This window comes from Micropterus dolomieu, linkage group LG18 (genome assembly GCF_021292245.1).
Source record: "Micropterus dolomieu isolate WLL.071019.BEF.003 ecotype Adirondacks linkage group LG18, ASM2129224v1, whole genome shotgun sequence".
NCBI lineage: Eukaryota > Metazoa > Chordata > Actinopteri > Centrarchiformes > Centrarchidae > Micropterus > Micropterus dolomieu.
This window is the reverse complement of record NC_060167.1, coordinates 27,889,118-27,907,883: the sequence shown is the minus strand read 5'-3', so window position 1 is coordinate 27,907,883 and position 18,766 is coordinate 27,889,118. Positions and strand designations below refer to the sequence as shown.

Genomic DNA, 18,766 nt, shown 5'->3' with positions numbered 1-18,766 from the left:
CTTTGTACACCCTCTACCCTGACTACAATTAGTGCTTCCCTCTTGCATAGTACAGACTACACGACTTTCAACGTCGGCAGATTGTTGTGCTGTTCAGACTACACAAATTGCCATCTTGTAATCATGAGTCTTGAAATTGTTGTGGTGTTCACACTACGTGACTGATCGGCGACCATGGGTCACACACTACACGAGGTGACGGCGACTCTGTTACCCGACAGCTGGTCTCCAAACCACGTTTTGTCAAGAAAACAAGTGAGAAGTGACATGGGAAATGAATTGGAATGATCCAAGCAGCGAAGCTGGAGCCCGATCGGTTTTGTTCTGATTCTTCTTCTTCTTTCTTTCTTCTTTCTCTCCGCTAAAAGTGTTTGGTCAGCAAAAACTGCTGAACGAAAACTCAAATTGGCATGTAGGTTGTGAATTTCACCCACTACTCAGGCAAAAAAATGGCCCTCATAGACCTCATGGTGGCGCTATAACAATCAACTTTGCGTTTTTACAATTATCTCAAAAGCGGCTTCGTTTAGAGTCAAACTTCTTTCATTATTTTAATCTCTGGATTCATCTGCATCTTTGCTCCAATGGTCTTCTGCTCTAAAAATGTGAAATTATACGACTTCTTATCACTTTTCTCTAAAACCTATTTTTGCAAATTTTTCCAAGTTGGTTTCACTGATCAACCTGAAACTTTGGCAGGATCATCTGTGTACGTTAACAAAAGTTATCAAAAGATTTTTGATAGTCAATCTGGGTTTTTTTTCATCAATTTTTACTTTTGCGTTTTTACGTACAATTTTACATAAATGCCCGTAAATCAAAATTGGCTTAAGCTATTGTCACCAAACTTGATGAGTCTGCTCAGATGCTCAGCCCAAGGTTCGCTGAGCAGTCTTGGGATATTCTTCCACTAGGTGGCGCTACACTTGCAAAATGTTTATACCTCATAATTCGCTGGATGGATTCGTACGAAATTTGGTTTGTACGATCTCGGATCACTACTCAGTTGATGTATAAAATATGGTAATGACTGCGTCAAAGTGGGCGTGGCTTATTACAAGAAATGTAAATTTCTAGACATTTCTCATTCCTAACTTCAAAAAATCTAAGCAAATCATCCGTACGTCCTAGAGAGATGACATTTTTTCAGCACATCCACTGATTTGTGACTAACGTTTGCCTCACTGCAACCTATGGTCAATTCAGAAGTGTTTTCAAAGGGTTTTCAGATCGGTCAAACGGTGAGTCTCCAGTGATATTCAGTATCTTGCTGCAAGTATGTAGAAAAATTTTTTTTTTTTAACTCAGTTTTGGATCAAATGCCACCAAAATAACTAACAACACACCCAAAACCAGTAGAATGATGTGTGATTTCTTTTCAGAATTTTCTCACCAACATCTTGACAGTTATAAGTGTTTTAAGTTTAAACTGACAAAACTATCCGGGTCTTTGAGACTAGCCAGTCAAACATGTTGTGGTTAGATCAGTGGTAGTGCATTCATGTAATACCTTCTTATAAAGACATTTTTTATAGATAAAAACCAGGACTACTGATGTGCCCTTTGACCCCCAAAAAGCAGATACTGCACCCTGCCTTTGGATGACCTTAACCAACTACAACAGTATTGCAAAGGCAAAATTCAGTATCTACAAACTAAATGTGGTCATTCAACTTTCTTGTTGTGTTTCTTACTACATGTTGATTGTTTTTAATAGCTTTAATAGTTTTATTAATGTTTGAAAGTTGTTAATGTTGAAACTGCTCAGTAGTAAGCCTCAAAATTAAGTTGTCTTTTATCGCAATGCCCCTTTCCACAAAGAGCGTTTTGCTCTTAAGAAATTGACTTTGAAGAAAATGTCATCTTCATTGTCTTCATTTCCCCAAACATCATTTGCATTTTACGCAATAAATAAATGTTGATGTGTTAGTTTGCAATAGAATTTTTAATTTCAATTAAAAATTTATTTATAACAAACAGGGTTATTTTTAAAACAGTAGTTAAAAATTCACGCAATTCAAATAAAATGAAATGGAAGTACAACAAGTAAATAGTGTGTGCATGTCCTTGTGTGTGTGTGTGTGCGTGAATGTCGGGTGCTGTCGGGTGTGCTGGTCCACTTTCCTGAGGAGGCACAGCTAACTTTAGCTAACTTTAACTGGCCTAAGGTAACTTTACCGGAGCCAGCTAACTTTTGAAGGAGTAACCTCTGTCACAACATTTGGAATAGCTGCTTGAAATGTGAAGAGATGTCCAAAACAAAAAACAGATTATGATTACGCTGTCAGAGTAAATGCCTTCAAGGGAGCAGGTAGGCTAAAATGTTTGTCTGATTTGCAAGTGGCTGGCTAGCCAACTTAGTTAGCTAATGTTAACTGATTATAAAGCTGTCATTTGCCTTGCTAACGTTAGATGTTTACATTTTGCTATCCTCCTTACTACTCTTTGAATATTTGCGTTTTAACACATGTTCAACAATGATTTTACTGCGGGATTGTGCTATGGTGTTTCTCTATGGTAAGCTAACATTAGCTGGTTGACTTGTTGGTTCTGTGTGAGGGTGTGTTACAATCGGGGCAAACAGTATTACAGTCCCCTTCGGAATTAGGCTACCAAGGCAGACCGCAGGATCTGCGGTGTCAAAGCCGGGAAAACAAAGCCAGCTAGAAGGCAGTAACACTTACTGCGGTTTGCCTTGGTAGTAGCTTGGGTTTTGTAGTTACTGTAACAAGCCAGAGCGCAGTAACATCACTTAGTCTCATTTCATGTCTTAACTCAATTTTGACCAAATGTGTAGTTACTGCACTTTGCCTTTGTAGGGCATAGTAGCTCAGTCAGTAAGTCACCTACTCTGGAGATCTGAAGTTCCAGGGTTCAAATCCCCTGGTGGCTGAGGCAGACTTGGTGACTATAGAGGTGTTCAGATCATAGTGGTTCTGAGTTCTTTATTTTATTTGGATCCCGTGACACTTTCTTCTTATTTTTCTCTGCCTAAAAGTGTTTATGCAGCTTAAACTTTAAATCTTGGAAACACAAAATGTCGCAGGTGGGTTGAACATTTCACCCAGTAGTCAGGTACATATAATGACACTCTCTGATCTCAAGGTGATGCTGTAAAAATCAAGTTTGCGTTTCCGCAATTATATCAAAGTCCAAATTATTTCATCAGTTCGTCTGCTTCTGTTCTTCTCCTCTGAAAATGTCAAATGTTCATGTACATGTCAAGTGTGACATGTACTACTCAGTGTTCGGCCAGCCATCGAGCAGGCTGCACTTGGAAAATAAAATCGCAGTTCTACATTTGTGTGTTTGTTCTGAGACTCTAAATACTCCACAGCCTCTTGCTGGAGATCAAACACTTCATTTGTCTTGGTGGGGGTTGTGGCTCAGCATCCACCAGGTGAGTCTGTACCCCGAAGCATGGTGGCCACCTGTTGGTGCTTCAGTCCATGATGCCTTCGACACAGACATACTAGCCTGAGGTTCTTTTTCGCCTCAGCTGCCTCCCTCCGTGGCCCACCACGCTGCACTTTATTTCTGAAAGCAGAGCCTCACTGACCACATAGAGAGTCAATCAATATTTTTGCTCCTCTGAAGATCAAAAAGGCCTTTGTTTATGTGTATTTTGGTGTTCTCCAGTTGTGGAGCCCCTCTGTGATTACTGCTCCATGCAGAGTCAACCCCTGTTCATTTGTCTGTATGAACGTCTGCTCTCCACTTTATTACTCATTACTTATTACTCAGTCAAAACCTTGTGTGCAGACCATAAAGCTCTGCCTTTATGGTCTGCACTCAGGTTTTGACTGAGAACAGGGTTGATTATTTTCACATGTTAGAGCGCATGTCCTTTTAAATAAAGAAACAGACCCGTTTCAGCTTCCCCATGTATTTCAAGGAGTCGTGCTGTCGTACATTCCAATCCAAACGCTTTTTAAGATGCAAGCTAGTTTATTTATCATTATAAAACACAAGGTTGTATAACAAAAAGAAAGTAGTCCCTCCTACAGTCCCTCCTAAAAGATAATTAATTAAAATATTAATTATCTTTTCAGATCTATAGTAACATGATAAATAAAATAAGGTCTGATATTTTGGAAACACTTCCCATCTTAACTGCGTTTGAGCACCAACTGCCGGTTTGGAACACGGTCCGCCCAAAGAGATTGCTTGATCCGGGATGTTGATGGGGCAGGTCTCTGTAAAGATGTGGGCACAACAGTCTCTGATTTCCGTTGCTTGGGCAAAGTGGAGTTCCATTTTATCCAGACCAGACCTTTTGTAGCAGCCTTAAGTCCAAGCTGGGCCAGCATGGTTCCTATCCCGGCTCTCTTTCCTCTGCTCTGGGCGATCAGAGCATCCACTGTGGTGCCTGGTCCGGTTGATCAGATAGTGTGGATCATCTTTAATCCAAAACCCCAACTTCCTTGTCCAATGACTGTATTTCTGTCATAGGTAGCATGTGAAAAACAAAAGTGTGGCAATGTTTGAAGGAACTGTTGACTGCTGCTTCTACAGGCGCGGCAGGTTGTCATTGCAGCACTGTCAGCCCCTTAATGGCAAATATAAACAGCCAGAGTTTGCATGGCTTTTATCAATGCTTCCGAGCTTCACACCAGAGAAGTCTGTTGTTGTGTGCCAACAGTGTGGATTTGTGCATTTTATATTAAATAAATTTGGACGACTCCCAATTCCTCTTCTCTCCCTGGGAGAAAGAAAGGAGAGGGGGGTTGAAATTTTCCCTCCCTAAGTGCTGTCTCTGGGCAGATAAGTAATAAGATCCGCGGTGATTGACTGTTAAACTGACAAAAGGAACATTGATTAGCATTTTCCTGAACAGCCTATCAGAACTCTTCTTAAAGAAAGGACAGGAAACCCTAAACTGCCCCCCCCACACACACATAACCATGGCAACTGACCTTTCACGCCTAGGTGAGAAACTCCAGGACACCAGAGACACAGACCTGAACTCCCTTATGCAAACAAAGATTGATGTCTAAGTGTGATAAGCCAAGAATGCGAAAAGGGGCACACCACTCAACAACCTTCTTGAGCTAAAACAGTGTTTCCTTATAAACTGTTGTTCTCTTTAAATAATAATCATTGCTAAGTTAGTAGTGGTGTTGCCTCTATTTGATTAGTTATGTTACCATGTTGTTATCTAAATAAGTTACTTTTGTAGTGTTTTAATTTTCAGCAAGGTTAATGACATTCCTTCATTTTATGTGTAACCAATGCTTGTTCACAATGCTTTCTGACACCACCTTTAGAAATGATGATAAAGAAATGTCATCCTATACTCTATTAATTGCCAGCTTGAATTTAAGGTTAAGTAACCACATTTCCCAGTTCCTGAGCAAAGATTGTCTTAGGGTTAATCAGAGCTATCCTCATGTAACCCAAGCTCCCCCAAGTGGATAAAATAAGTATTACATGCCATCGTCCGAAATGCCGTTAATGTATAAAAACAGTTTATTCATTTAGCTGACGCTTTTATCCAAAGCGACCTACAATTGATATACATGTCAGAGTTCGCACGCCTCTGGAGCAGCTAGGGGTTAAGTGTCTTGCTCAGGGACACAATGGTGGATGTCTCACAGTGGGAATCGAACCCTGGTCTCCCACACCAAAGGCAATCATCTTATCAATGTCACTCGTTATTTATCATGACCAGTAATCTGACAATTGTTTCCCTTATCAAGTGCTTAAAACTAAGAATGGTACAACCGTTTGACAATTGAGGTTTCATTGTGGGAAGATATTTGATTATAATACGAGCAAATAGAATTTCTTTTTTCGACACGCGCCCGGCGTGCCCCCTCTCCCAGCAACTCCCTAAGAGCTCGGCCCGGCGCAAAAAAAGCTTTTGTTTCATTTAAAGCTACACACTCGAAGTGCCGCGACTTCAGTTTTCCCTCGTTCTAGCAACTTTACTTGTTTTATTTTCTTTCATTTGTTTTGTTAAAAGTTATCAGTCCGTTAAGTTACAGTAGTCTAATTCAAGAACGACCAAGTTCCCTTTTTAAGCTTTATTCGTCGAGCTAACTTCACCGAGGACAGACCAAGTCACGTGGTCCTGCCAGCAGTAACAAAGGACGACTAACACCTCTGACCCGAGACAGGGTTGGGAAGGCCCCACTGCGAGTTTCTCCATTAAAGCCGACAAGAGACGGACCCCCGGAGCAATTCCCTGGCAGAGAAAGCGACTGGCCGGCGGCTTGAAGCTGTCCTAAACGAGAACGCACGGACTCTGCCAGTGTGAGGCCGTTTTACCGCAACCCGGCAGGGAGAAACACAAGCAGTAAGACCAAAACCCTGCATTCTGTAGTCAGTGATGTCCAATAGTTGGTTAATCCAGCATATGTAATCCTTGAAACGCTTAGACAAATTTAATCGAGTTATCATCTAATTGCATTCATTAGCTGCCGTATGAGTCAAATTCTCCCACAATAGAAACCACATTCTCATTGTTTAGCCATGGTTTACTTGTATTTAACCGCATTTTTATATCACCTTAGTTAATAAATTCACTGTAACCAAGGAATTGTGTGTGTTGCCTATTTCTAAGTCCCTGCCAAGAGAATTTACCCTTCAGATGAGACTTGGACTGACTGATTGATTTAAGATAATTGAGCGATTATTAGCTAATTGATCACTAGTGAATAATTGTATAATTATTAAAATGCTATACTAACAATACTAACAAATGCTAACAATAATGCTGCGATGATGTGTTGAGAAGAAACCCGCTTGACACAGTTCTTGATCATAAAAGTTTATTACATCAAGGAGTTCAGCATCAATTACAAGCTCTGCAGCAGCTTGGAGAGTGACCCAGCCCGATGGCCACTCTGTCTCTCTGTACATCAAACATAGCTTATATAGGACATGTGTAGGTATCTGTTAGGTACCATAGAAGGGTTTAGTACTATTCTGAGGTAACAAAACAAGGGGTCAGAGGTCAAATTCCATAGAAGGGTTCAGTCCCTACATAACCACCAATCACTACTCTCCCCTTAGGTCACTGACCCTCTGTCCAGCTGCAACAGTGCTATTTTAAACTGTTATGCGTCAAATGCACATATATTATACACCACACTACCCAGAGGTCTGGAGACTTTGGGTTAATAACAACTCTGGTGGTGCCCCGAAACGAGAGATTTATGGATTAATATTTTCTGAATATTAAAATTTATAATTGGGTATTAATTCTCATAAATTTATTAAAAATCATACGTAGCTTTAGACCTGCTACACTGTGTTTCAGTTTTACTCACGTTACACGCTCCTCTCAAAGTTTTCTACCACAGATAATTTATGGGGAATATTGCCGTCTTGGATTTGGTTAGGCTTGGGTTGTGTGATACCTGCCTGCTTATAAAATTACCAAAGATGTTGACTGAGATGGTATAATGATGATACATTCACCAATAATGCTTTTATCCATAGAGCAATATCCAGCTCCATGGCAGTGTTGAGAGTGTCACAGCTGTTTAATATTAAGATGATCAGATCCATCCATCCATCCATCGTCAACCGCTTATCCTGCGTACAGGGTCGCGGAGGGCTGGAGCCAATCCCAGCTGACATTGGGCGAAAGGTGGGGTACACCCTGGACAGGTCGCCAGTCCATCCCAGGGCAGATGATCAGATCCTCTTTTTCAAATGAGTATGATTAGCTAATTAATTTTTGCCAATTAAAGTGTAGTATATTGCAGTATATTGTTTAATTTTCTTATCAAGTTGAAAATGTTTTAAATATGTAGTCTCAGTCACCAGTCAAAGCTACATTTGTACCAGATATTTCCAATATGATAATGTTTTAAAGCAATAGGATAGGGCTTAATATCTGTACAAAATTGTGTTATGCAGTCAAAAATCACTGAATGATAATTTTTCCCATTTCTGAGTTCTTCTAAATAACATCTCTTGACCACAACCCTGAAGTGCGTGTGAACATTACATCTATTGATTTGCACACCTAACACCATAGCCTCCATTGTAAGTCACCCCATAGTTGTTATTTACGCACACATTCTGTGTTGTTACAGTTTCATGGATAATGAAGAACAATCCATCAGTCAAAGAGCGGGGAAGGGAATCATCTTACTGTCACAGCATTTAGATGAAAAATCACACCACGCACTACATTTCCACAAAATGCCCAAGACATTCATAAAGGTGTTTATCGGCCAACTGGCAATGGCTCACAACGAGACGCTTCAAATCGCCCCAGGGAAAGAGACGTTTGGAGCAATAACAAATTAGACATTGAAATAAGACGGCTCAATAGCACAGCAGACAAATTGCAGGAGCCGGGCAGTGCTCATTAATTCTAACTATGGGCTTCTCAGCTGCATTGATCACATCCTCAATTTATTCCTTTAAATGGTGATAGAATGAGTGATATGATATCAAGATGGCATTGGTGTTCCTTTTCTGGCTAACCCCAGGTCACCACTGAATATTAATATTAAGTACAGTATACTGTATGTACGTGACGTACCACTTACCACTTCTGAACGGATATATCTATCATAGCCGCAAGCCAGGATGGTGTGAAACCACTTATACACATTCTCTTTCACATCCTTTCTAATGGAGTTGGAAAGGTGTAAACAATAAGGGTGGAGCCTAAAAGATGATATGCCCAAACATGTCCACTATCATCAGTTCTGAAAAGAGAATTATGAATACAGGCGAAGGCCTGATAATAAGTGGAACACAGCACAGCCAGCCTTCACAAACTTAATAGAAAGTTATGAGTATATCAAGATATGGCTGGCACTTAAGTCCAACAAGAAGAAGTCAGTGATCGTTCAGTGCTGATGACAGCAATCAGAAGGCAAGCCTTCCCTTGCTGCTGTGGGGTTTGGGTAATGGCAGTGGAGTATATATCTAAGTGCCAAAGGGAACAAGAGATGTGACACGGTTTAACTCATAATGTGCTATTAGGCTTTATTAAAACATAGTTCAAGATCCCAAACCTTAAGTGCTGAAAGAAGAGCTGTTTGTAGGAAATCTTGAAGCAGCTGCCAGCACGATACCCTCAGTTTAAGGAATACAGTTATATTTACATTATAGTTAAATATTCCAGTAACGTGGCTCTGTTACTCTGTACTCCCAGGTTGCTTGGAGATCGTCAGCTCTCGATCCATGCCATGTACCTCTTATAATCCCACAAGCAGATATGGAATCATCTTTCCCCTTACTATTCTTCTTCTTTTTCGTCTTTTTCTTATTCATTTTCCACTCTTGTTTACACTTGTATATAAGATGCATCACTAAGTGCTAATTTCCTTTCTGTATAACATCTCAAAAGAAGTACAAAAATCACTTTCCGCATTTTCCACTATTTGAAGTTGCCAAACAAAATTTACTCAGTCATCTTGATTAAATTTACACTTTCATCAAAGTGACAGGATTAATACTGGCCTGTTTGTATTTACAGAGATACTAAGCACATCTAAGTTAGGCACACAGTGATATTTGCATCAAAATTAACGCTTCAACCCATGAAGGATTTATTTCATGTCAATTTCTGACTTTTTACTTAATGAAACATTTTTAACTTGCATCTAAAAAAATCTTGACAATCAATCACCAGCTTCACTGTACCAATTTTCAGCAATGGCAAATGTCAGCATGCATTTGTAAGCTCTAAAAGAATAGCCTGGTTCTAGACCGCCATGCTTGCAGGATTCTTTGTTTAGACCCATGTGTCTGCTACATATCCAAGCGTTGGCCATTCATCAAGATTTCAAAGACATGAGTGAGTATGGTAAGCAATATTTCCAAAGGTTTATAGTTTCAGTTCCACCTTCACATGTAGAAAAGTGTATATTTCATAAATAACAGGGCCATAGCAAAAATCCAAGGTTTATTCGTTGCTGTTAACAGTGAGTATTAATAAAACTATTTAATGCAGTCTTTGGATGCTAGACAGCTGTGGAGCACCATCACCTGAGATCAGAGCAGGGATATTCATTTTGTAGAGTACCCACAGTGAAAGAGCAAGGGTATGTGGGATCATATAGATGTGAATCCCTGCTGAAGATACCCTCTATTCTGTTCATGTGCAGCTCAGAATTCATCTCTACATACAATCATATATTCCCCTCACACAGGTCCACAAAGTCTCTCTTTCCCTATCTCTCAGTCATTGTATCCTTGTCTGCTCTCTTGTCATTTTTAACTGTAGATTATGCCTTTTAGGTTAAAAAGAATTAGACTGAGCATGGTAATGGGTGATTACTTTAGGATTTGCTCAATAATGTGAACACTGTAAATGCAACACAGCAATGCATATAGAATGATAATTACTTTAGTAATTATCAGCTTCAAGTAAATCAAGCCATTCACTGCTCATGCGGTGTGAACGTCAAGTACATCTTGGTCCATTATGACAAACAATAATTAGTGGTGTGGAAGGGCGGTAAGTGTAGTTGCAGAAGTGCCCCGCTGTGTTGAATTTCTAACTATACAATTGTGGCATTATGGGACAAGGTTTGTGCATGTGTCCCTTCATTCCCCAAGGCACAATCAGTTGTAGCTGGAGGTTAGCTGCTCGCAGACATTTTAAATGAGGAATGCAAATAATACTAACAAGCTGTGGCTGTGAGGCTCTACGTTAACAGAATAATCTTTCCACTCAGACTGCCAGCCACTGGCTCTGTCCATGGTCATCCTCACATGCTCCAGCAGTGAACGACAGAGGGCAGGAAATTGTTTAGTAAGTGCTCTGTTTCTTGTGAGGTAGGAGCATGGCTGGTACGAGTAAGTAATAATCAGCTGGCCAGATATTTCCTTAAAGAGGGGTTTTAAGGAAAACAAGGAGTGTCTAGACTTATTTCAGTTGTACCTAGTTTGCCAGTCCATGTATGAAACTTTAATCAAGGTAACCACATTGTTTGAGCAATAGGTAATTTTTACAGCACTTTGGAAATACATAAATTACATAAATAAGACATATACATATTACTCCTGCTGCAGAATGATGAATATCAGAATTTTAATTACCTGAAAGAAAAAGCTCATATACCTTTTGACAAGCAGTTCAGCCAGACACGTACTGCTTAAGACTCTTATTATTTATTGCAAATGGTTATATAGTTACACTTGATGGAAAAGGTTCTAGTTTCGAGGGAGCTGCCTAAAGGATCCAAGCAGCATGCAGGGATTCTGCCAGGAACACTAAATCCCCAGGGCATAGTGAATTATACAATTGATGGCATACAAATAAATGAAATCATAGTATAATCCAGAAATTCTTTGAAAAAAAAAAAAAACACCAGCCAGGAGAAACTCCTTATTCCTTTAAGAATGTGGTTCTTTCTTAAGATCATAAACCAACCATACCTTATTAACCAATAAGTGGTATGAACGCGCTGTCGATCAATAATACATTTGTGACTTCAGTGTTCTGAGCTAAAGTGATGCGCCATTTGTGTATGATGTCCTTTGTAAGTATTGCCCGTTCATTTAACCCAGTACACTCTGTCTTAATCATTTTCATACATTTAAATTTAATGAGCATTTAAATGTGTGGCAGAAAAAATTCATAACAGAGCAGAGGAGAGTAAACTCAGCATAAGTGAAAGAAGCTTATGTGATTTCGAAAAGGGTTTGTGTTTGTGTCTCCAGCAACAAAAGCCACAACAAGTGCTCTGTGTGTTAGTGTTTCTGATTTCTCGGCATAAATGTAGACACAGGTGTATGCTAAAATAGGCTACTGTACTGGTGTTTCACCTAAACGGCATAAACACAACCACTAGCCTCATTGTATCACACATTTAGAAAGAAAAAATAATATGCGCCTGGAAATCTTGGGTGTGTTTAGCTGAGCAGAAAATGTACAGGATATATAGTATGTCTAATGAGCTCATAAGATGAAGAGGAAAACGGTCAGGGGGGAACAACAAACAACAAAACAGTAATAAAATACAATAGTCTGAAGACCTTTCCCCTGTACAGTGTTTTCACTTTGGGAAATCCAATCTCAAACCTAACCAAGTTGAGTTTTCTGCTTCACTGGCGTGAACAGGCCTGGCCGCTCACCTGCAGTGTAATTAAAGCTAAACAAACTCCATCAATCAGCTGCCATTACCACGAAGGGGAAGGAAGATCGGAGGGAATGGAAGAGGGGGGAAAAGATGGTGGAAGGGAAAGAGAGGCAAGAGGAATGCAGAGCGCTGGGATGTTAGAAGGAGGGATGGAGAGAAGGAGGACAGAAGAAGAAGAAGAAGAAGAAGGAGGGAGGAAAGATGGGATGGGGGGAGAGACAAACGGAGAATTGGGGGCAGGAGCCAGGAAAAAGAAAACGAAACAATCTGGCCAAATCAGGTTTGGAGTGGAGGGTAGTGAGCAGAGTGATTACAGCAACTAGACTGACTCACCCAGAGAGAGGGCCCCAGGGAGCTGACTAGGTGCGCACACACACACACACACACACACACACACGAAACAGTGCACATTCTGTATATAGCTTACACACACACACACTAAAATTCAGAAAACACTCTATTATTGTCGAAAGCATTTCACATTTGTGAACAGCAGTGTTTCAGTGCTGCAGGCTTTGTATCAGGCCTTATAAACACATGCATACTGTACAGATGCACACACACACAATTATTGTTCAGTTTAGCGTGTTTGATATTTTCAGGTCTCCCCTTGGTGCATCTGCTGCTGATGTGATGGGGGGCACGTCACTAACTCTGTCAGCGGTCCTAGCCTCTCTTTCTCTGAAGTGTCGAGAATCATCTGTGCTCAGGTGCTCCACAGTTTATCTTCTGCCTCTCCTCAGCACCCTGCTGATAGATGCTATCTGCGCTGTTATTACCCCTCTAGTAATAAAACAACACTTCTCTCTTCCTGTTTCGGGCTGTCAGGCATTACTTCCCCGCAGTGTTTTTTTCTTCCTTTTCCGATCAACAGCCAACAATGACTCAAATTCGCCCAAACAGACAGCGTGGGAGGGAGGTTTCTACATCCTGGCTGAATGCAAAGAGAAAGTTGTAGCCAAATTCAAAAAGACAAAAACTTCCCAAAAACTCACTAAAACTTTGAATTTTACTGACATTTTGTTTGCTTCACTTCCTCATTGTAGGGGATCCCACGGTGTATGTAAAATAATAATTATTGCACAATCAACATTTTAAGAAAAAACATGTATACAGTACAGTAATGCTGTAAAGGAAGAATGCTTTAAAAAATAGATTTTAATAGATTGTTAATAGATTATATTTATCAGTAGTACAGCTGGTGGCCCAGTTGATTACAAGGGCCCACGAGGGACAGCAACAAATGCCGCGTGGAACGTGATCAGATGCCGTCATCCATCCATTCATACTGTGTAGACCTATAATGAGTTGCTTTGCTTTTCTTGATCGCTATTTGTTCTGTGGTTATTGACATACTGTGTAAGCTACTTTGTGTTGATTTGTTACTGTAGGCTGGCTAAAGCTATTTCGGTTGTTTGATAGTCCCAGATGGCAGGCTGTGATGATTTAAGTGCAGAGCAAGGCAGTTAGATTTCCTTTGATAGACTTGGCACTTCGGCTGCTGTCCATGGTGCTGATCAAAGGCTGCAGGTTTGCAAATGCATGGCGTTGTTGTGTGCCTATACGTCCGTGTGTAAACAAGTGTGCTTTTTGGGGCTAGGGGTGGGGGGCACAAGAAAAATATTTGCACCAGGGCCAATCACATTTATGTTATGCTGCTGATATTTATCCATCCATCCATCCATCCATCCATCGTCAACCTCTTATCCTACGGACTGGGTTGCGGGGGGCTAGAGCCAATCCCAGCTTAAATCGGGCGAAAGGCGGGGTACGCCCCGGACAGGTCACCATTGATATTTATCAATTATCAAAATACAAAGTGAGTGAACAGAAGAATGATCTAAATCAATATTTAATATGACCATCAATTGCCTTCAAAACTGCATCAGCTCTTAGTACACTTGCACAAAGTCAGGGATTTTGTAGGCATATCGTCAGGTAAAAGTTTGCAGTCTAGTCTGAATGATTACCGCCATGTGGCTGAAGAACCAATTTCTTAAAGCACTTCATGAGAAGTGATGATTGCCACATGGCATACAACGTGACTGCAACCCCTGACATGGAGAGAACTTCATCATCAGCCGGATTTCAAACAACAATGAGACTTCAGAATCGTGAGGAAAGTGTGAGTGAACAACCCACAGCTGAACGTCGGCAAATCCGGAGCCGGTGAACAGTTTTAAATTCTGGGAATCAGCATCACGGAGAACCTGACATTGTCATCTTACATCTCCATGCTGGTAAAGAAAGCTCAGAAACAACTGTATTTATTAAGGAAACTTTTACAGAGGAGCAATAGAAAGCCTCGTGACCGGAAACATCTAATACTGGCATGGGATGTGCATGGCCATGGACAGGAGGGCTCTTCAGCGGGTGATAAAAAACCTTTCAGAATATCACCGGTACATCTGAACATCACTAATATTGGTGATGTGAGGTGCCTGCGTAGAGCACAAAGGATACTAAAAGACAGTACCCACCCCAGACTGTTTACCCTGTTTCCATCTGGCAAGAGATACATAAGCTCAGAGTTGCAGAAAACAGCGGGACCCTGGTACACCCATATACTATCCGGAGAAGTCTGGTCAGAAGTGTGAGAGAGCATTACAAGAATGAGTGTCTGCGGGCAACAGTGTAGCATGGTGAAGTTTTGGGGCTGCATTTCGAATAGAGCCCTCAATGGTGAGAAGTACAGGCAGACACTAATCCATCATGCAATACAATCAGGGAGGCATCTGATCGGCCCCATTAATTCTGCAACATGACAAAGACCCCAAACATACATCGAAAGTCATTAAGAGCTATCTTCAGCGTAAAGAACAAGGAGTCCTGGAAGTGATGGTATGGTATCACTTACTCCACAGAAGAACTGTGGGTAGTTCTCCAAGATGTTTTGGCCAACCTACCTAACGAGGTTGGGTAGGTTGGCCTAACATTCCTTTCCAAAACTTTGTGCAAGTGTAACTTGAAGAATTGATGCAGATTCCCTCACTTTATATTTTGTTGACTGATAAATCTAAAAAAAAATCTATTAACATGTCTGTTTTTGGAAGCATTCTTACTTTGCAGCATTTTTCCACACTAAAACCTTTGAACAGTACTATGTATATATAATGTATACCTGTATATTTGTGAGCTTATTAAAACCAAATGTGAAGAAAAGTAGTAACCCTCCTCTTTACCACAAACCTTTAAAAATGTCAATAACCAATAAAATCCAAATAGACCTATTTTGGATCTGTGAGGGGTAGTGCAGTGTAAAAAGTACTGTCAACACCAATCCAGTGATCCATTGTATTTAATCATGTTTTCTTACTGAGGTCTCAGAGACCCCTAACAGATGTTTGTTCTGAAACGTGATCAATTCAAAAATATGTTTATGTTTAAGAGTAAAAAATTGTGAAATGTCATTCAATCTCAAAGTGATACAACAAATACATTTAAAGAGCTACTAAAGAAGGCGTGGGGTCTCCAGGACCCCAAATTGAACATGGGGTTAAAAGACAACTAATAAATCGCAGTAGGAGCAACAGATACATATAGAATGTAATACAGTATTAAAGAATTACATGCAGATAACATTGGGTTTATGTTCCTGGGTTTTGAGATATGTCTCTGAGATTTCTGCCTCCAGCTCCGACTTGGTACTACTTTCTACTTAAGAAAACTGTTTTTCAATGTAATTGTTTTTTATTGTCGTTAATTGTTGTTAGTATAACAAAGAAAAATTATCTCCATTGTATTGTGGTGGAAGCAAAAACCCCAAAGTCAGATCGTTCAAAACCTGGAAATATAACAGCTAGCAAACTATCTGCAAGGCTTCATATTAGTAGAGGTTACTGAGAAAATGTTCTAGTAATTAGCTTTAGTTAGTTTACCCTGGAAACCTGAGCACTTTTTGCCTCAAAAGATCCCATGGTCTGTGCTCTTTCCGGCCTAGGTAAATAAGTTGATTTCTCTCAGACTGGTGCTCGCTGTGTCAGAGAGGCGGGTGAGAAGATGGATGCTATGTTTGGACCAGGAACAAGCCTAGCTCGTCAGGACATGAGGATAGTGACGCTAGCATCCTGGGCTGTGTGACAGTTAGCCGTGACAGTTTGCTGTAATGACCTGAGCTCCTGCGCTCTCGGCAGGGTGAAGCTTTTGGGGGCGGGAGAGAGTGAGCGGGGGGTGAAGGGTGGTGGCTGTGGGTGAGGCATACAAGGGGGACAGATGCCAGCTGAAACTGTGGGAGGGGAACGAGTTTCTCTCCAGCCCTCAGGCAGCTAACACTCCAACTACATTACTGTCATAAAAGAGTCCATTCTGGCCAAACATTGGCCCGTCACCCACTTTGACTCCCTGCTGTCTGTTCAGTCAGCCAGTGACAGCAGTTAAACAGCTTCTACTTGAGGCACTTTTCCAGACTTTAATGTGGCAACTTCTGACTCAAACTTATAATGCCACAACCCTAATACATATTTAGGTGTGTTTGCACAATTCTTGACCACTTTTTAAAAATCGCGTTGACATATTTTTATTGATCGAGAACACAGGAAAGAAAGATGAGCGGCATTTCCATAAAACAATACATTAGGATGATGCATTTCTGCTTCAAGCACCTGGCCTTAGGTTTTGGTGTGGTAGAAGTCGACACATAGTGACAGAGAAACAAAGTGAGAGGAGGGGAGGGGAACGGCTGAACCAGAGAGGAAGACGAAAACCAAGGGACAGGGAGAGAAAACAGGGAGAGAAAGAGAGAGAGGAATCAATGGCAGAGTGCCTGATAGATGCTGTCTGTGGGGTCATTATCGGCCATTGTGTGTCTTTGGCATGGGATAGCAGAAAATGTGACAGATAATTAGGAGGTGGTGATTTAAAGGGAGAAAAGCAAGCCTTGGCTACAGGCAACACAGTCGATGGACAGAACAAATAAGTCAATAGAATAAACAAAGCCAGCGTGCTCTGTGTACATATGCACCACTAACTCAACAGCACAGCATGGGCAGTGTCAAATCACGGTGGGCTCCACAGCCTTGTGAGTCACCCCTGCATATGCATGCACTACTTATGAGCAAATAGCTATTGGGGATTACACATAATGAACCATTACACCTGTGTGTAAATGTTTTGCATTCATAATCAGCTTTTGAACTGCTTTATGTATTCAAGAAGGTAAGATTTTATTTGTTTGTTTTTTTAATCATGATACAATAGATCAGTGTATTGGGCCAGATTCACCTGATATGTTTATGAGCGCTTCTTCTTTGGCCTTGGAACAGAAGTTTTCCAATATTCAGAATACACCTGAATACACCAGCATACATAGTGGAATAAATTTGTAAACCAAAACAGAGTGCAAATATTGTTGAGGCAGGAATGGTTGACTGCCTGTCATTTCAGATCAACCTCTTCCATATCTGGCCCAGTGCAGGTTTGGGATGTTTGTCTGTCTATCTGCTTATCTGTCTGTGTGACTGGGTGCCTGTTTGCCTCCGTGTCTGTCTGTCTGTCTGTCTGGGTTCTTCTATCCAGACAGACCTGGCACATTGCCTGCCCTCTGCCACATGATTAGCCTGGAAGCGGCTGGGGTGAAATTGATTTGAAGTGGCCTCAAAGCATATAAAAGATTGATGCTTCGCATCAACTGCAGCCACTTGAATAGTCCCTTCCCACCTCTCAAATGTCCCTCTTGTCCCTGTGCTGCTCCAAACCTCCTGATTTTAACCAGTGAAACAAAAAACAAAACTGAAAAAGAAATTATAGAGTAGATAAGCCTGTTTTCTGATGTTTATGTATGAAAACCTTTTTGGTCTTTGTTTTGGTGTAGGTGCATGTGCAAAGTGGTATTTTTGACATTTTGCTGTAACTCTTCAGATGTCATAGTGGGATGAGAGTTGTAGCAGTAGTACAATGTGCAGTGTTGGGGAGTAACTAGTTACATGTAATTATGTTATGTAATTTAATTACAAAATAAATGTAACTGTTATCCATTACAGTTACTTGGAAGAAATGTGTAATTAAATGACAGTTACGTATGAAAATGTTGATGATTACACTGGGGGGTTCATTTGAATATTGTATGTAAAAGCTAGGCTATATGTTGAATAATATTAATTTTGTTGTTTTGCACATTTTTCATCTGCAAAATATCTTACATTGCTATTTCTAACCACAGCCATTTAGTAAAGTTTGATGCTATTTTGATGCTTTTGATTAGTTCTCTGTTTGAATTTGCCTTAAGAGGCCAGTTACTTTGCCTCTTAAGCTTTTGAAAAACAGTTGAAAATATTCATTAGAAATTTAGAAAAGCTATAAAAAGTAATACAATGTAATAGGTTACATTACTTTGATAAAGTAATTGAAATAGTTACACTAATATTTCATTTTAAACAGGGTAACTTGTAATCAGTAACCTATTACATTTCCGAAATAACATTCCCAACACTGACAATGTGTCACTGTCCGTCCTGCAACATGTTGCAAATTTGTTGTCAGAATTGATTGTTTTTTGCACAAGAGCAGATCAATGAACAATAATTGCGCACTATTTGATCTTTTTTACTTCAAACAAATCATCAAAACAACAGCTAGCACCAGCTATGTGCGATGTCCTCTTTCCAATGGGTGTGGCAAAAGAAGCACCTGAAGCAACACATTTATAATTGCAGGAGAGGTAGACCTGCAACTACAACGAGCAACATGGTGTTGTAGCAGAATTATGGCTG

The 18,766-nt window shown here is 40.4% G+C and overlaps 1 long non-coding RNA gene across 1 annotated transcript in view; it reads left to right on the top strand.

Annotated features, from left to right (window-relative positions):
* The first annotated feature begins 2,153 nt into the window (after positions 1 to 2,153).
* LOC123986761 overlaps positions 2,154 to 18,766 on the top strand; it is a 36,344-nt gene continuing 19,731 nt past the window's right edge. Inside the window, exon 1 of the long non-coding RNA XR_006828966.1 lies at positions 2,154 to 2,311. This is a non-coding gene — a long non-coding RNA (uncharacterized LOC123986761). The remainder of the gene's footprint in view (positions 2,312 to 18,766) is intronic.